The sequence below is a fragment of the Oncorhynchus clarkii genome, chromosome 4, assembly GCF_045791955.1.
Source record: "Oncorhynchus clarkii lewisi isolate Uvic-CL-2024 chromosome 4, UVic_Ocla_1.0, whole genome shotgun sequence".
NCBI classification, from domain to species: domain Eukaryota; kingdom Metazoa; phylum Chordata; class Actinopteri; order Salmoniformes; family Salmonidae; genus Oncorhynchus; species Oncorhynchus clarkii.
The window spans coordinates 64,216,444-64,233,684 of record NC_092150.1 but is presented as its reverse complement, the minus strand read 5'-3'; positions in this window follow the sequence as shown (position 1 = coordinate 64,233,684).

Here is a 17,241-nt window from a genome sequence, read left to right as displayed (position 1 = left end):
CCACAATATCAGCCATAAGACATCACTTCATTAAACTTAATGCATTCTTTTTTTATTAACATTTCACCTGCACACACACACACACGCACACACACACACACACACACACACACACACACACACACACACACACACACACACACACAGAAAGAACAACACATTCATATTTTTATTATGCCTTTATTTCAAGGCACCTAAACCACAGATTGCAGAAAGCTAAGCTGTGTCCCAGACATTTTTGCTTTTGAAGTCTGTGAGCAGCATATGAGGTATATGGTTAATGAGCTTCCTTGTCCCACACAACTTGAGCCTAAGACAGAGAGAGATGCAGAGAAGAAGCACTGAGCACAAAAACAGGGTCTCTCAGGTAGCTGGAATCAAATCAAAATCAAATCTAATCTAATTGTATTTGTCACATGCTTGGTAAACAAGAAGTGTGGACTATCCGTGAAATGCTTACAGGCCCTTCCAAACAATGCATAGAGAAGAAAATAAAAGTAATAACATGAGAAATAAATACACAATGAGTAACGATAACTTAGTTATATACACAGGGTACCAGTACCAAGTCGATGTGCAGGGGTACAAGGTAATTGAGATAGACATGTACATATAAGTAGGGGTAAAATTACTAGACAACAGGATAGATAATAAACAGTAACAGCAGCTTATGTGATAAGTCAAAAGTGTCACGCCTGCTCCCGCTCCCCCTCCCTGGCGCTCGAGGGCGCCAGGAGGCCCATCATTACGCATACTTGTCACCATCGCATCAGCGCTTCATGGGACTCACCTGGACTCTATTACTTTATTGATTGCCTCCCCTATATCTGTCACTTCCTCAGTTTCTTCCCGTGTCTGCATCAATGTTGTTTTGTTTCCCCTGTCCAGACACTGTCCGTGTTCTGTTTCATGTCCTTTGTTTATGAAATGTTCAGTCCCTGTACTTGCTTCTCATCTCCTAGCGTCTGTCCTTACACAAAAGTGTGCAAAAAGGATCAATGCAGATGGTCCAGGTAGCTATTTGGTTAACTGTTTAGCAGTCTTATGGCTTGGGTGTAGAAGCTGGTCAGGGTCCTGTTGGTTACAGACTTAGTGCATCGGTACCGCTCGCAGTGCGGTAGCTGAGAGAACAGTCTATAACTTGGGTGGCTTGTTGTCTTTGACAGTTTTTAAGGCCTTCCTCTGACACCGCCTGGTATAGAGGTCCAGGATGGCAAGAAGCTCGGCTCCAGTGATGTACTGGGCCGTTCGCACTACCCTCTGTAGCGCCTTGCGGTCGGAGGCCAAGCAGTTGCCATACCAAGTGGTGATGCAGCCAGCCAGGATGCTCTCAATGGTGCAGCTGTAGAACATTTTGAGGATCTGAGGGCCCATGCCAAATCTGTTCAGCCTCCTGAGGGGGAAGCAACATTGTTGTGCCTTCACAACTGTGTTGGTGTGTGTGGACCATGTTCATTCCTTAGTGATGTAGAACCCGAGGAACTTAAAGCTCTGTACCCATTCCACTGCAGCCCTGTTGATGTGGATGGGGCATGCTCCGCCATCCTGTTCCTGTAGTCCACGATCAGCTTTCTCTTGCTGATGTGAGGGAGAGGGTGTTGTCCTGGCACCACGCTGCCTGGTCACTGACATCTTGTCTTTAGTCTGTCACATCGTCGTCGGTGATCAGGTCTACCACCGTTGTGTTATCGGCAAACTTAACGATGGTGTTGGAGTCGTGCACGGCCACGCAGTCGTGGGTGAACAGGGAGTACAGGAGGGGACAAAGTGTTGAGGGTCAGTGTGGCAGATGTGTTGTTGCCCACCCTTACCACCTGGGGGTGGCCCGGCAGGAAGGGTGAGAGCAAGCCTTGTATGAATTATTGATCACGAAAAGCGCCGCCTCTGGACGTGCTTGTTCCTGTTTGCTTATGGCCCTATGCAGCTAGCTTAGTGCCAACATCAGTTTGTGATAGACAGCTATGGAAAACATAGAGGAAAACTCTCTTGGTAAATAGTATGGTCTGCATCGTATCATGAGGTATTCTAACTCAGGCAAGCAAAAACTTGAGACTTAACATTATAGATCGCGCACCAGCTTTTTTTTTAACAGAGAGACCCACCTCTCCCCACTCCATCTTACCAAAGGCTACCGACCTGTAATGTTCACCGAAAAACTTTCGGGCACTGAGAACATATCAGGTCTGCTGAGCGCAAACTTCTGTGCATTTTTTATTTTGTGTTTTAACTGTGGCCAAGAAGGCTACTGTGGCTATTTGATCATAATGTAGGCCTACCATATGTGGTGTTCAATGTAAGTCTAATTACTTGAGATTTTTTTTTTTAAACATGCAGGTCTTGACATGAACTTGTTTATCCACTTGTCCTTCCGACAATGAGGTGACTGAACATTTTGTTGTGTTGTTTGATGCAAGAAACCACTTTACAAAATACAATTCATTATTATTCCAATACCATTATTACAGAAAATCTGAAAAATGATGCTACCCTCTGCCTATTTGCTACTTAGCTTATTCAAACCTGTCTCAAAATACACCACTGCCCTTTTAAGAAAAAAATCATCTTTACCTGACTCGCTTTAAAAAGATGGCTAGAAATGTACGTTTTGTGGTTTTGTAGAGCAATCACTCCCACATTGCTGACTACAAATTCGCTATAACTGGGCTAATAACTCACTAACTAGCAAAGGATATGAACAAATGTGCACATGTGGCTACATGTAGCTCTCCCTTTGATCTCAAAACAAATGCATCTAATCACAACAGGTCGTGCTGTAAAACAGTCCAGTTCAAAGTGAATGGCACAAATCCATATATGGCAATGGTCTATTTGCATATCCGGCTCTGATTGCTTCTAGGGCACCGGTCTGTGTAGACTAAAGGCCTGAGTCGTGCATGTCAATGCAATAGAATCCTATTCCGATGCGCTCGGCCTTCTACAAATTCTCTTGCATAGTTAGTTTGCATACTAAGTGTTGCAGAGTTCGTTTTGTTTCAGTATGATCCATTGAAAGTGGCTAATATTGTGTTGATTTGATCACAATTCCCACAGTAAAGGGAAATGTTGACAGTGTTAGCTAAAGAGGAAAACTATACGTTTGAGTGAAGTTCTATCTCGTGCTTCCCTGCGCTGGCTTATATTTCTTCTGCATGGCAGTCCCGGGGGAGCTGTGCACCCGTGTGCAGTTTAGAGGGAACATTGCCGACCGGTCTCGACGATGCATGGAAAAACCAGCGAGATGTATATTATCCAAGTCCGCCACGACTCTGAGAAACATAGAATATTACAGTTCTTCAGGTTCCGTTGATAGGATAGTCTTGAACGGAGCGCGTCCAGTTTGTTCTCTAGTGACTGTACGTTTGCCAATAGAACGGAGGATAGAAGCGTCTTCTTTGCTCACCAGCGTAGTCAAGTCAGGATGCCGACTCGTCTGCCTCTCTTCCGCTGTCGCTTTCTCTTTCGAGTCCCGGGGATTAGGGCCTGGTCCAGAGTAGGCAGATCGTCCAGAGCTGACGACTTGTTGAAGTAGAAATTGTAATCCAAATTTAGGTTAGAGATCGCTGTTCTGATGTCCAGAAGCTGTTTTCGGTCGTAGGAATTTATGGCGGAGACATTATGTACAAAAAAAGTTAAGGTCAGCGTAAAAAAACACATGTAAAACAACTGCTATCCACCGCGGCGCCAGTACAGTGGCTAAGGGTAACATGAAAGGTGTCCAAGTTAACCTAAGTATTAGAAGCCAGTTCAAGCCACTGCCCATGAATCAAGATACTGTATTTGGATTTAGATGGATGGGATATCGTAAAATTTTTACCATTTGACAGCTTTTTGTTCTTTGAAAGGTCATGATAAAGTACAGTATGTAGCATGCATAAAAAGACCGTAGCTAATTTTCCTGGCACACACAAAGTATTTCCACATCTCACTAAATACTGTTCTGCACATTTTCTTAACACTTCCACATCAGCAGTCGCTAACAATGTAGCCTGGTTGGTACATAGGCAATGCTGGTTAGTCTATATTTAGCCAGTTGGGTCCTGGTTTTCCATGGAAAGATCCAAATCTCCAAAATCAAGCCAGGAATGGCGAGTTCTACATTATATTTCACATACCTAATATGCTTGAGATTGAATCACTTTCACATTCAAGCACAAGATTCTTTTGGCAATGCTGTACATATTCGCCACAGCAATAATTTCACCGGGAGAGGTCTGTAAGCAGTTATACGCTTGCTCTCACTGAGGGAACAGAGTGAAATAACCAGAGGTAATGTGTGATTAATGGCTTGGAGAGTCACTGGGTCAGGCCCAAAGTCAACCTCTCACTTGCGTAACAAAATAAAGACCCTACAGTACATACTGTATACCACCTGGCCGCTCATGCAAATGGAACGAAACAAGACCAGTTGGTAGTAACATATAATTCTTAATCCCAAAGCAAGTGAGATGGCTTTAGACAGTAGGAGGAGTACAGAGCAGAACAGACTGCCCAGTGGAAACTGTTACTCACTGTAAACTGATCCAAATCTCCTTTAGGAAAAAAAAACTTTCTGATTATCATTCTGTTATGATTGATAATCAGAACCAGTTAAATCCGGTGTTTAAGCTAAATCTGGATTTGCACTAGCGCTTAGCAATAGCTAAAGCTTACCTTCACCCAAATGACTACAGTCCTTAGTTTGCCCAAGTATTCATCGCCACAGTAGCCTATATCACAAGATACAATTCATAAACACGTTGCAATCACACCAAGAATGCAAACCCTTAAACCCTCTGACATGTATATTTGTTTTCATATTACTCTTTGGAGTTTTCCATAACATGGTAGATCAACCTGGTCTCAGGGCAAATTTGTAGGATTTGGTTTGTAAATTTGCTACCTCCAGTTAGTATGTAATACTGTATTATGTTACGTTAAGTTACATTATGAAGGTAATAGTGGTCCTATAATATCACAAGAATTATATCATCATACGTCTTACCCGTTCGAGAATAGCATATGAATTGGATGAAGCGATTTATCATACGTCTTGGAGGACGTATAGTATTATACATATTTCTCTGAGACCAGGTTGCTTGTTGCATCAAAACAACAAAGAAGAAAAATTGGGACAATTTAGGTTGGTGGTTGGGAGAACTAACAACAAAGGTTAGGATAAATTACATAAAAGGTTAGGAGAACTAAAATGAAAAAGGAGAATTAGGTAAAATCTACTTTGAAATAAAAGTATACACCACGCACACATGGTTATGGGCTTTAAAAAAAGAAGACACCTACCTGTACAATGTCAGATATAGACTTGAAATGTATTACATTTTGAGTTTGCATCCCAATATTACACTTTATATACATCACTGAAGACTGAAATATAACAAAACCGTTTGACATAGAAACACTGGATTTTTGTCGAACATTTTTAAAAATTATGTATTAACTATGAAATTATTAAAAATATGAATAACATTCCATCCATGAGGACAAATATAGCGCTTTTGGTCATTGACTGCAGGAAAGGGCTAACTAGAATCAGTAGATTAGTGAGGACTGTGGGCTACAAATGACTTTCAGAGGCCAATACAACATGCTGAGTATAACATAGCACCACTTTAAAGCTGTGGATGCAATCAACAAACAAGTTGAAGAACACATCCACCAAGGTCAAAACTGAACTTGTTTTCATTGGCAAGCTATTACGCAATATAAGGCTATGTACATGAGGCGTTGGTTATGTTGAAGATGTAATGAAGATGAAATGTAAAGATGAGAGGCTACTGTCTTGCCTCTCAAGCGATTGTAGTTGTAGTAGATTTACCGGGGCAATATCTTTGCTACTGATAATGAGTCACGCAGAGCATACTTCTTTTCTATTAGCATACAAGCCTGCACACTGGGGACGTGGGTATTTAGCTGGATGAAGCAGAATGAAAAGAGAGGGAAAGAGCGTAAGCAACTCATGTAGAAAAGGAGGAGACAGGAGACTGTGGAAATTGAACAGGAAGTGGAGGGTACGTGTGCTTTCCAACAATGGGGACTGGACAGGTTTTGCAAAGCAACATGAAAGACTGAGGATGTTGATCCTGCAAGTTCCTGCATACCATCCAGACAGTTTTTTGGGAACCCTCAACATCCTTTGTTCAATAAAAAAAGAGACTCTCAAAATGTTCACGCTCTGATAGAAAGGAGCCAATCCCAAGTGTTTTTGGACAGAACACAAAAGGCCCAAATGTGGAACAAACTATTATGTTCAAGAGGGAAGGAAGGAGGACGCAGCACAAATGAACAGGATTAAATGGCATTGAAAACAGAGGACCAAAAAATGTAAGATGCTAGTGCCACTACCTTGGGGCAGTTTTAGTGATGAGATCTCCAAACATCAGAGATACTGACATATTCCCTCTCCATCATCCTAGACAAATGGTAATTGTACTCAGGACTAATGTGATAATCAGTTTGGTTTATGTTCTTAAATTGTACTAAAACATCAACAAACACCAAATGTTTCATGAAGGATTGTTAGACAATAACTTGTCATGTTTTCCACAGCATCTTGCAGTGGAATTACTAAATGGAAGTACAACAAAAAAACTTCCCACATGGTACACGCTGGTTGAATTGACGTCTGTGCCAAGTGGGTTGGGTTGAGAGATATGGAAAGAGAGTTCTAGAAATGTATGAAGGTACTGTATGAACAAGAGCTAAACACATACTGCACGATGAGAAGGCCAAGCAAGGCAAATGCCTTCAGCAACCGAGCCAGGCACAAACAACAACAAAAACAACAAACATGTTAAACCGGGAACTAACAAGACGCTAATTAGTAATCAACTCACAGAGAACTCTTTGAAGAGGCTTGCAAATGGAACAACCTCTTGCAGAATGGACTTTGCCACCCTATTACTACCCATGGTAGTCTGGTAGCCATATCCAAGACATTGCTTTCTCTTGGCCAGCTATCTTCCCAAATCTAATCTCAATCAGGTCAATCACACAATGAAAATAATATATTTAAAAAAAAAATAATAATAGTATTTGTGTCCTGCCATAACAATAAAAGAAGTGTCGATACATTACCGGTCAAAAGTTTTAGAACACCTAGTCCTTCAAGGGTTTTTCTTTATTTTTACTATTTTCGACATCGTAGAATAATAATGAAGACATCAAAACTATGAAATAACACATATGGAATCATGTAGTAACCAAAAAAGTGTTAAACAAATCAAAATATATTTTATATTTGAGATTCTTCAAAGTAGCCACCCTTTGCCTTGATGACAGCTTTGTACACGCTTGGCATTCTCTCAACCAGCTTCATGAGGTAGTCACCTGGAATGCATTTCAATTAACAGGTGTACCTTCTTAAAAGTTAATTTGTGGAATTTTTTTCCATCTTAATGCGTTTGAGCCAATCAGTTGTGTTGTGACAAGGTAGGGGGGTATACAGAAGATAGCACCATTTTGGTTAAAGGCCATGTCCATATTATGGCAAGAACAGCTCAAATAAGCAAAGAAAAACAACAGTCCATCATTACTTTAAGACATGAAGGTCAGTCAATACGGAAAATGTCAAGAACTTTGAAGGTTTCTTCAAGTGCAGTCGCAAAAACCATCGCTATGATGAAACTGGCTCTCATGAGGACTGCCACAGGAATGAAAGACCTAGAATTACCTCTTCTGCAGAGGATAAGTTCATTAGAGTTACCAGCCTCAGAATTTGCAGCCCAAATAAATGCTTTACAGAGTTCAAGTAATAGACACATCTCAACAACAACTGTTCAGAGGAGACTGTGTGAACCAGGCCTTCATGGTCAAATTACTTTTTTGGTTACTACATTATTCCATCTGTGTTATTTCATAGTTTTCCTGTCTTCACTATTATTCTCCAATGTAGAAAATAGTAAAAATAAACAAAAACAATTGAATGAGGAGGTGTTCTAAAACTTTTGACCGGTAGTGTAGGTCTAATCTGTTAATGATTCTGTTATTTTGAAGTGAAGCTAATGAGGTGTTACCTTGGCGACCCCCATTATCTCCAAGCATATGCACTGGATTAGACCTGGATGTAATGGCTAATATGCACAGGGATTGGGGACAGAGGAGTAGGTACCACTGCAAGCAATGCACCTAACTCCGGGATTCAGCAGAGACTTCAAATCCTTCACTTTGACTGAGTACAGCCAGAGAGAGAGAGAGATCCTTCCTCACCCAAAGTATATTGGCAAATGTCGAACGTTCCAACCCAATCCCACTGCCAGAACTAATCAGCTGAAAATGCTGATTCAAAATGATGCTGACAAATAAAACCAAGCCCTTACTCAAGGGAAGGCCCATTCAAAGTATATTTACTAACAAGGGAGCTGTGTACCCAGGCACACATTCAGGATTTATACTTCACGGACATGAGCTCTCATTGCCCTTGACAGTAGCATGTAAAGTGACAGACCTAAGGAATGCAAGTATTTAGTCTCAATGTGTTTGATGGAAAGACAAAATGGCGCACAACTGCAGAGACACCCTCCCACATGCGCAACTAAACGTGTTTTGCTTTTTCAAATTTTCCCCGCATGAGCCCAAATCAGGATTTTTTTTCCTACGCAACCCCACCTCTGCTTCGCACGCCTCCGAATGCCTTGCTGTCAGTCTTTGGGATGTTGGCAACAAAGAGTTGGACACATACTTAAATGCACTGCCAAGCTCTGTATGCTTTTATGAAGGTTTTAAAAGAAACACCTTTGAGTCCAAAAGTACCGTATGTATTTATACAGCAATTATCATTTCTATGGGTTGATTTAAAAAATGCACAGCAGAAGCAGTGAGCTCATCTCATCTAGAGAAGTGGATATAAATTAGGGCATGACCACATCTTCAGTCATTGTTATGGTCAACAATTACTTCAGCTGTAGTACATACATGCCTGTATACTTTGAAATAGTTTCTCAGATGGAAAATGATTTATGGTAGTAATGTGAGAGTAAGATTAAGTACCATTTAACTAAGCAAATGGACAGAAAGTGCACTCCAGGAGACTGAGTTCATCCCTTCACGTACTAGAGGTGAGTGCACTAAGTTCTTGATGTCTGCACCCCTTTGTCCCAATATAGTCCACAGGCAATAGAAAAGTATGAAGAACGGTAACCATAGCAAATCAGACAAGTGTTTAATTTGGCTCGCTGTCCCTTTCATCAAATGTTATATCCTTCCTTCCTGTATGTGCAAACACTCTTCTCACAATGTTCTGATAGCCTTTAGGTCTAGTCTAGAGGAAAGACCTGCACATCTTTTCATGATTTACTTCAGATCATAAAAATAGTGTTTTCTCACTACGTGTGAAGAAAAATGTGCGCAGAAGAGGAAAATTTGATATAGAATATACTTGTCAAATATAATACCATTAGAAGCACTGTTCTTGGAGAGAGTGGTGAGAGCAGCAGCGAGAATCTCCACCGACCTGACACACCCCCTCAACCAGGAGTACCAGCTCTTATCATCATGGCGCCGATACAGAGTCCATCTTTGCAAAACCGCCAGAGCCCAGAAATCATTAATTCCCAACAGCATAAGTCATCTGAATAAATAACTGCTCAACACCCCCCCCCCCTAACTGAATTACGTCGTCTGTGTTGTCTGTTGCAGATATTACTTGTGATGTATGTCTGTATTTATGACCCTGTTGGTGATGCTGTGCTGTTGTTTGTTGAGATGCAAGACAACTTTCCTGAAAGTGACACACAATAAATAATAATAATTATTATTAGAAGAGAGCATTATGATAATTAATTACCATAGCAATACAGCAAAAATGAGTACATAGACTGATCTGGACTTAATCAGAACAGAAACACTGTGTCTGTGGAAAATAGGATGACACTACCAACCACGTACACTTCTCTTAAAGACCTGAAATTCAAATCTCACATGAAACCTTGAAATGTGGCGTTCTTTTGATTTTCAAGAAGACTAAAGCCCATTCTTTGCCCACAACATTAGTTTTCAATAAAATGATGTTATGTTCATGAACTTGAACCCAGACACAGCTTACTCCATGATTATGAAATCGTATGTTATGCTGCCAACTCATCATGTCATTCTATGTATTGGGTTTGTTTTGCCTAAACATAATTATTGAGGAAATTATTATTTTCACCTTTTCAGTTTGAACGTTCCCACCATTATGTTCCCACGGTATTTCAGAGGAAGTCAGTCAGGTGGGCTTGGCCAAGTCTCTTCCAAACAAATTCTTTCATGTTTTTTTGGGGGGCAACAGTGTCACCCAGTCACAGTATCCTGGTTCAGTACCTCTAGCAATCTCCCACATTGGAACTGTATCAGACAGTCAGTTGAGTCAATATAGATGGAGGACAGCCATTCAGTAATTTACATACTAGGTATGTTTGTCCAACAATATTTATTTTTTTGCTGGGCTCAGCAATAAGTAATGAAAATGAAAGCAGTTGAATATTTATATGCTGTAATTACTGAACCGTTTGGCCTGGGTCTCTCAGACATAGACAGGGCTTAATAACCCTCTTCTTGGGTTTTACTGCCCACAAAACAGCTTCATAAACAGTAGCTACCAGTATCACCTGCTGGGTGTGCTTGGCCCGTGGACAGTGGGCCAGCCAGGGACAGTGTGGCTATGCCACAAGAGGATACCCTCCAAACCCCCTGTCTCCCTCACCACAGGCCCTGGCTGAGTTTCACATTTCAAGGCAGAGTAAGGTAGAGCATACACCAATCCCTAACCTTTTCGCTCAGGTAAGTCAACATTTTAGGAGGGTGGAGTGGACATTTTATCTGGGTGTAATGTGTAAAGACATTTTCACCATACCAAAAAGGGCTCGGGCCCATCCAAAACATGACTGTATGATATACACTGTGTGTACAAAACACTAAGGACACCATGCCTAATATTTAGTTGCAGCCCGTTTTGCGTTCAGAACAGTCTAAATTCGCCATGGAAAGAGCAGGTGCTCCTAATGTTTTGTACCCTCCGTATAGACCCATCTGCTGTAGGAATGGTGACATAGTGCTGTGTCGGACTGGTTCACCTCCCGTCTGCTACTGAGGAGTGTGTAAGTGAGCTCAGTTTATTAAGTCTGGTGGAAAATTTATGTGGCTTTAAATTAGTGGCCAGCCTATGTGAAGGCATGTCGGCTCCTCGTCAATTGAGTTACCAAGTCTCCGTGAGAGGAAGAAAACCCAGTAAGAGTGTCTGAGATTGCATCATCCATCACCAGAAGAATAGAGCTCTAAAGGAGTCTTAAAAGGGCCCCTGCATAGCACTGCCCACTGTAAGTAACAGCTCTTGCGCTGTTTGTATTCTTCATCGTGGGTATATTTTAGACATTTTATATTGGAAAGAAACACAAAGTTGGTTCTCTGAAGGCATCCTTTTCTATCGGTAGGTCTTTCTCTGAGACAGAAGAACGGGGCCTGTAAACACAAAGCATCTCAGAAAATGTCCTCGGTATCCTGAAAAAAAACTGTTTAGGAACAAAAATACTCCTTGCTCAGAGTAGGTTTTAGGAAGATGTAAAAGGAAAATTTCTGAATGTTTCATCTTCATATTTATCATCTCCAGCACCCCCACAACATCAACATACACTATATATACAAAAGTATGTGGACAACTGTTCAAATTAGTGGATTCGGCTATTTTAGCCACACCCGTTGCTGACAGGTGTATAAAATGAAGAACACATCCATGAAATCTCCATAGACAAACATTGGCAGTAGAATGGCCTCACAGAAGAGCTCAATGACTTTCAACGTGGTACTGTCATAGGATGTCCCCTTTCCAACAAGTCAGTTCATCAAATTTCTGCCCTGCTAGAGCTCAACTGCAAGTGCTCTTATTGTGAAGCGGAAATATCTAGGAGCAACAACGGCTCAGCCGTGAAGTGGTAGGCCACACAAGCTCCCAGAATGAGACTGCCGAGTGCTGAAGCGCGTAAAAATCAATGGTCCTCGGTTGCAACACTCACTACCAAGTTCCAAAATGCCTCTGGAACCAAACCGCCTCTTATACAACCCTAAGTAGTGATAGACTGCCTCTTTTACCTCAGCTGGCAGCTCTTTCATGACACAAAGGGCATCCAAAGTTGTGAACTTGTCTTGGCCCAGGTCGAGGTGCATCTGGATGCAGATTTCTGTCCTCTCCGCCTCCCTGTCCTCTCTTCTCCCCCTGAAGCCTCAGCTGAGGGCCTGGGCCTGCAGGCTGGCTGGTGTTAAGTTCTTAGTGGGTCACATGGATCCAAGCCCAGGCTCAATGTGAAGGCTGGGGGATTGGGGCTCCAGAGGACAGCTGTTGTGTTTAGCAGGGCTGAAGCTGAAGAGCAGCTAGGACTGTTGCAGCATCACAGCAGAAAAAAAGGTCTCTTCATTTCACTGTGATGAAGGCTGTCAAACTGATGTGTCCTTTTCAGAAGATTACAATGGGAAAATAAAAGCTTAATGGAGTTTAGTAAAGGGCAATTGTCTGGCTTTTACCAAACTGCAGTCGTGACAGCATTTGGTATCCATTTGATTTGATCTCCCACAGTATGGTGGAGATAGATGGTTGGTGATTAACTTGGAAAAAATATAATACAATGGATCCCCATTAGGAAAGGAAAGGGATTGGAGATTCATTAGCCAAAGCCAATGGCAACAGCAAGTCTTATCGGAGTCTGACACAACGAAAAAGGCATTACAGGCCAAAGACTTTACAATTTACATACATTTAAGAACATGAACATGTAGTGTGTGTGTGTGTGTGTATCTATCAGTTACACATACATGTCAGTACATACGCACAACAAGTAGGTCACATGGGGAAAGGCATTGTGAGGTGTTGCTTTATTAGATTTTTTAACCAGGTTTGCTGTTCACTAGTGCTATATGAGATGGAAGGGAGCTACATGCAATCACAGCTCTGTATAATACTGTACGTTTCCTTGAATTTGTTCTGGACCTGGGGACTGTGAAAAGACGTCTGGTGGCGTGTGTGTCAGTGCTGTGTGTAAGTTGACTATGCAAATAAAACACATGATTGTGTCTTATTAAAAAAAGAAGCGATGCAGTCTTTCCTCAACTCTCAGCCAAGAGAGCCTGGATTGTGAGCTTTGTTTGATTGAAATCCCTTTTTTTAGGAGCAGTTGTGACGGTAATCTGTTGAGAATAACTACTTTATGTCATTTACAGGACAATTTTCCCTGACTGAAAATATTTCAGCTATCAAGCAGCTGTTTCTATCATCAAATTATTTTTTATCATGTAATTCCAACAGGAGGGTATTTGTTTCCACCTGTTCAAAAGTCTGGAGTGTTGTGTTTGTGGCTGTGTGCCGGTGAATGTCATTTTCTAGTCAAATTCATTTCTTCCGAGCCAATGCCCCCGTGCACAAAGTAAGGTCGATACAGAAATGCTTTGTCAAGATTGGTGCGGAAGAACTTGACTGGCCTGCACAGAGCCCTGACCTCAACACCATCCAATACCTTTGGGATTAATTGGAACGCCGACTGCGAGCCAGGCCTAATCGGCCAACATACAGACAAGCACAGGAACTGAAACAGAATCAATTACGCCTGAGGAAAGAACCAAAGGGAGTGACAGATTTAGGAGAGGTAATCAGGAAGGTGATGGAGTCCAGGTGAGTCTCATGAGGAGCAGGTGCGCATAACGATGGTGATAGGTGTGCGTAATAATGAGAAAACTGGCGACAATGAGCGCCAGAGAGGGGGAGCGGGAGTAGGCGTGAAAGCACCCCCTCCCTGACATGCTGCTCAAGCCGCAGGACGCCGACCAGAGGGATGGTCCTGGGGACCAGGAGCGGGCCGGTTGCTCTGCTGAGGCACGGGAACCTGTCGAGCTGGCTGAGGCACGGGAGCCTGACGAGCCGACTGAGGCTTGAGAACCTGACTAATCGGCTAAAACATCCCTAGGAGCTTCACCAATGGAAGCCTAATGAGCCAACCGAGGCTTGAGAACCTGACTAATCGGCTGAGACATCCCTAGGAGCTTCACCAATGGAAGCCTGATGAGCCAACCGAGGCTTGAGAACCTGTCGAGCCAGCTGAGTCTTGAAAGCCTGACGAGCTAGCTGAAGCATCTCCGGTAGCTTTGGCAATGGAAGCCTGACGAGGCAGCTGAGGCATCCCCGGTTGCTTCGGCAGTGGCCCATGGACCCAACAACACCATTAAAAACATCCTGGGTTGCTTCCCTTTGGTGAGGCGTTATTCCATAACATGTACGCTTGGAGTCGAGAAGCAAGTACAGGGAGTGAATTTAATAAATAACGGAACAGAGAAATGTCCTTGTTTTTGAATGAAAAGCACATTTTTTGATCATTAAAGTAACATCAAATTGATCAGAAATACAGTGTAGGCATTGATAATGTTGTAAATGACTATTGTAGCTGGAAACGGCTGATTTTTTATGGAATATCTACGTAGGTGTACAGAGGCCCATTATCAGCAACCATTACTCCTGTGTTCCAATTGCAAGTTGTGTTAGCTAATCCAAGTTTATCATTTTAAAAAGGCTAATTGATCATTAGAAAACCCTTTTGCAATTATGTTAGGAAAGCTGAAAACTGTTGTCCTGATTAAAGAAGCACTAAAACTGGCCTTCTGAAGACTAGTTGAGTGTCTAGAGCATCAGCACTTGTGGGTTCGATTACAGGCTCAAAATGGCCAGAAACAAAGCCCTTTCTTCTGAAACTCGTCAGTCTATTCTTGTTCTGAGAAATGAAGGCTATTTCATGCGAAAAATTGCCAAGAAACTGAAGGTCTCGTTCAGCGCTGTGTGCTACTCCCTTCACAGAACAGCGCAAACTGGCTCTAACCAGAATAGAAAGAGGAGTGGGATTCCCCGGTGCACAACTGAGCAAGAGGACAAGTACATTGGAGTGTCTAGTTTGAGAAACAGATGCCTCACAAGTCCTCAACTAGCAGCTTTATTAAATAGTACCCGCAAAACACCAGTCTCAATGTCAACAGTGAAGAGACGACTCCGGGATGCTGGGAGAGTATTCAGACCCCTTCACATTTTCCATATTTTGTTACTTTAAAGCCTTATTCTAAAATTGCTTAAGTTTTTTTTGCAACTGTATAAAAAACAAAAAATGGAAATATCACATTTACATAAGTATTCAGACCCTTTACTCAGTACTTTGTTGAAGCCCCTTTTGGCAGCGATTACAGCCTGGTCTGGTCTTCTTGGGGATGACGCTACAAGTTTGTCACACCTGTATTTGGGGAGTTTCTTCCATTATTCTCTGCAGATACTCAATAACTCTGTCAGGTTGGATGGGGAACGTCGCTGCACAGCTTCTTTCAGGTCTCTCCAGAGACCCCTCCTTTCAGGTCTCCTGACCCCTCTTGTCTCAGCCTCCAGTATTTATGCTGCAGTAGTTTATGTGTCGGGGGGCTAGGGTCAGTTTGTTATATCTGGAGTACTTCTCCTGTCCTATTCGGTGTCCTGTGTGAATTTAAGTGTGCTCTCTCTAATTCTCTCTTTCTCTCTTTCTTTCTCTCTCTCGGAGGACCTGAGCCCTAGGACCATGCCCCAGGACTACCTGACATGATGACTCCTTGCTGTCCCCAGTCCACCTGGCCGTGCTGCTGCTCCAGTTTCAACTGTTCTGCCTTATTATTATTCGACCATGCTGGTCATTTATGAACATTTGAACATCTTGGCCATGTTCTGTTATAATCTCCACCCGGCACAGCCAGAAGAGGACTGGCCACCCCACATAGCCTGGTTCCTCTCTAGGTTTCTTCCTAGGTTTTGGCCTTTCTAGGGAGTTTTTCCTAGCCACCGTGCTTCTACACCTGCATTGCTTGCTGTTTAGGGTTTTAGGCTGGGTTTCTGTACAGCACTTTGAGATATCAGCTGATGTACAAAGGGCTATATAAATACATTTGATTTGATTTGATTTGATGTTCGATCGGGTTCAAGTCCGGGCTCTGGCTGGGCCATTCAAGGACATTCAGAGACTTGTCCCGAAGCCACTCCTGCGTTGTCAAGGCTGTGTTCTTAGGGTTGTTGACCTGTTGGGAAATGAACCTTCACCCCAGTCTGAGGTCCTGAGCACTTTGGAGCAGGTTTTCATCATGGATCTTGCTGTACTTTGCTCTGTTCATCTTTCCCTCAATCCTGACAAGTCTCCCAGTTCCTGTCACTGAAAAACATCCACATAGCATGATGCTGCCAACACCATGCTTTACCGTAGGGATGGTGCCAGGTTTCTTCAGGCCGTGACGCTTAGCATTCAGGCTAAAGCGTTTAATCTTGGTTTCATCAGACCAGAGAATCAGGCCGTAACGTAACAAAATGTGAAAAAAGTGAAGAGGTCTGAATACTTTCTGAATGCACTGTATATACGTATACATGTAATATATATATATATATATATACAGTACCAGTCTCAAGTTTCGACACACCTACTCATTCCAGGGTTTTTCTTTATTTTTTAAATATTTTCTACATTGTAGAATAATAGTGAAGACATTAATACTGTGAAATAACACATATGGAATCATGTAGTAACCAAAAAAGTGTTAAACAAATCTAAATATATTTTATATTTGCGATTCTTCAAATAGACACCCTTGAATGAGTAGGTGAGTAAAACATTTAACTGGTACTGTATTTTTATTTGTTATTTTTTTTACATGTATGTAACACCTTATTTTTGTTTGTCACAAAATGACCTCCATACTTCCATTGGTTTGTATGGGCCAGCATATGTGAGCAGAGAGGAGCGAGGAGCTTATCGTGCCCAATTTGACTGGAGCGTGGAGCTAGATTCCCAAAGGCTGGCGCGTCTGCCTTCTTGCCCGCTCCAGTTTGGCTCCAGTAGTGCTCACTTCACGAGCTCAGGGCATGCCCGGCCCAGCATGAATTTGAAGTCTATTTGTGTGCTGCTAATAGTCCCTTGCTTTAGCTACTGTCATGGAGTTCGCTAAATATTTTCATTAAGAAACTGATAATACACACAGGTGCAAAATCACACACAATGCCACAGACTGCAATAATGTCCACCAGAGCTGTTACCAGAGCATTGAATGTTAATTTATCAAAATTAACATTCAATTTATTTACCAAAACATTGTTTTAGAGAACTTGGCAGTAGGTACAACGGGGCTCACAATCTCAGACCACATGTAACCACGCCAGCCCAGGACCTCCACATCCAACTTCTTCACCTGCTGGATCGTCTGAAACCAACCACCTGGACAGCTGATGAAACTCTGTGTTTG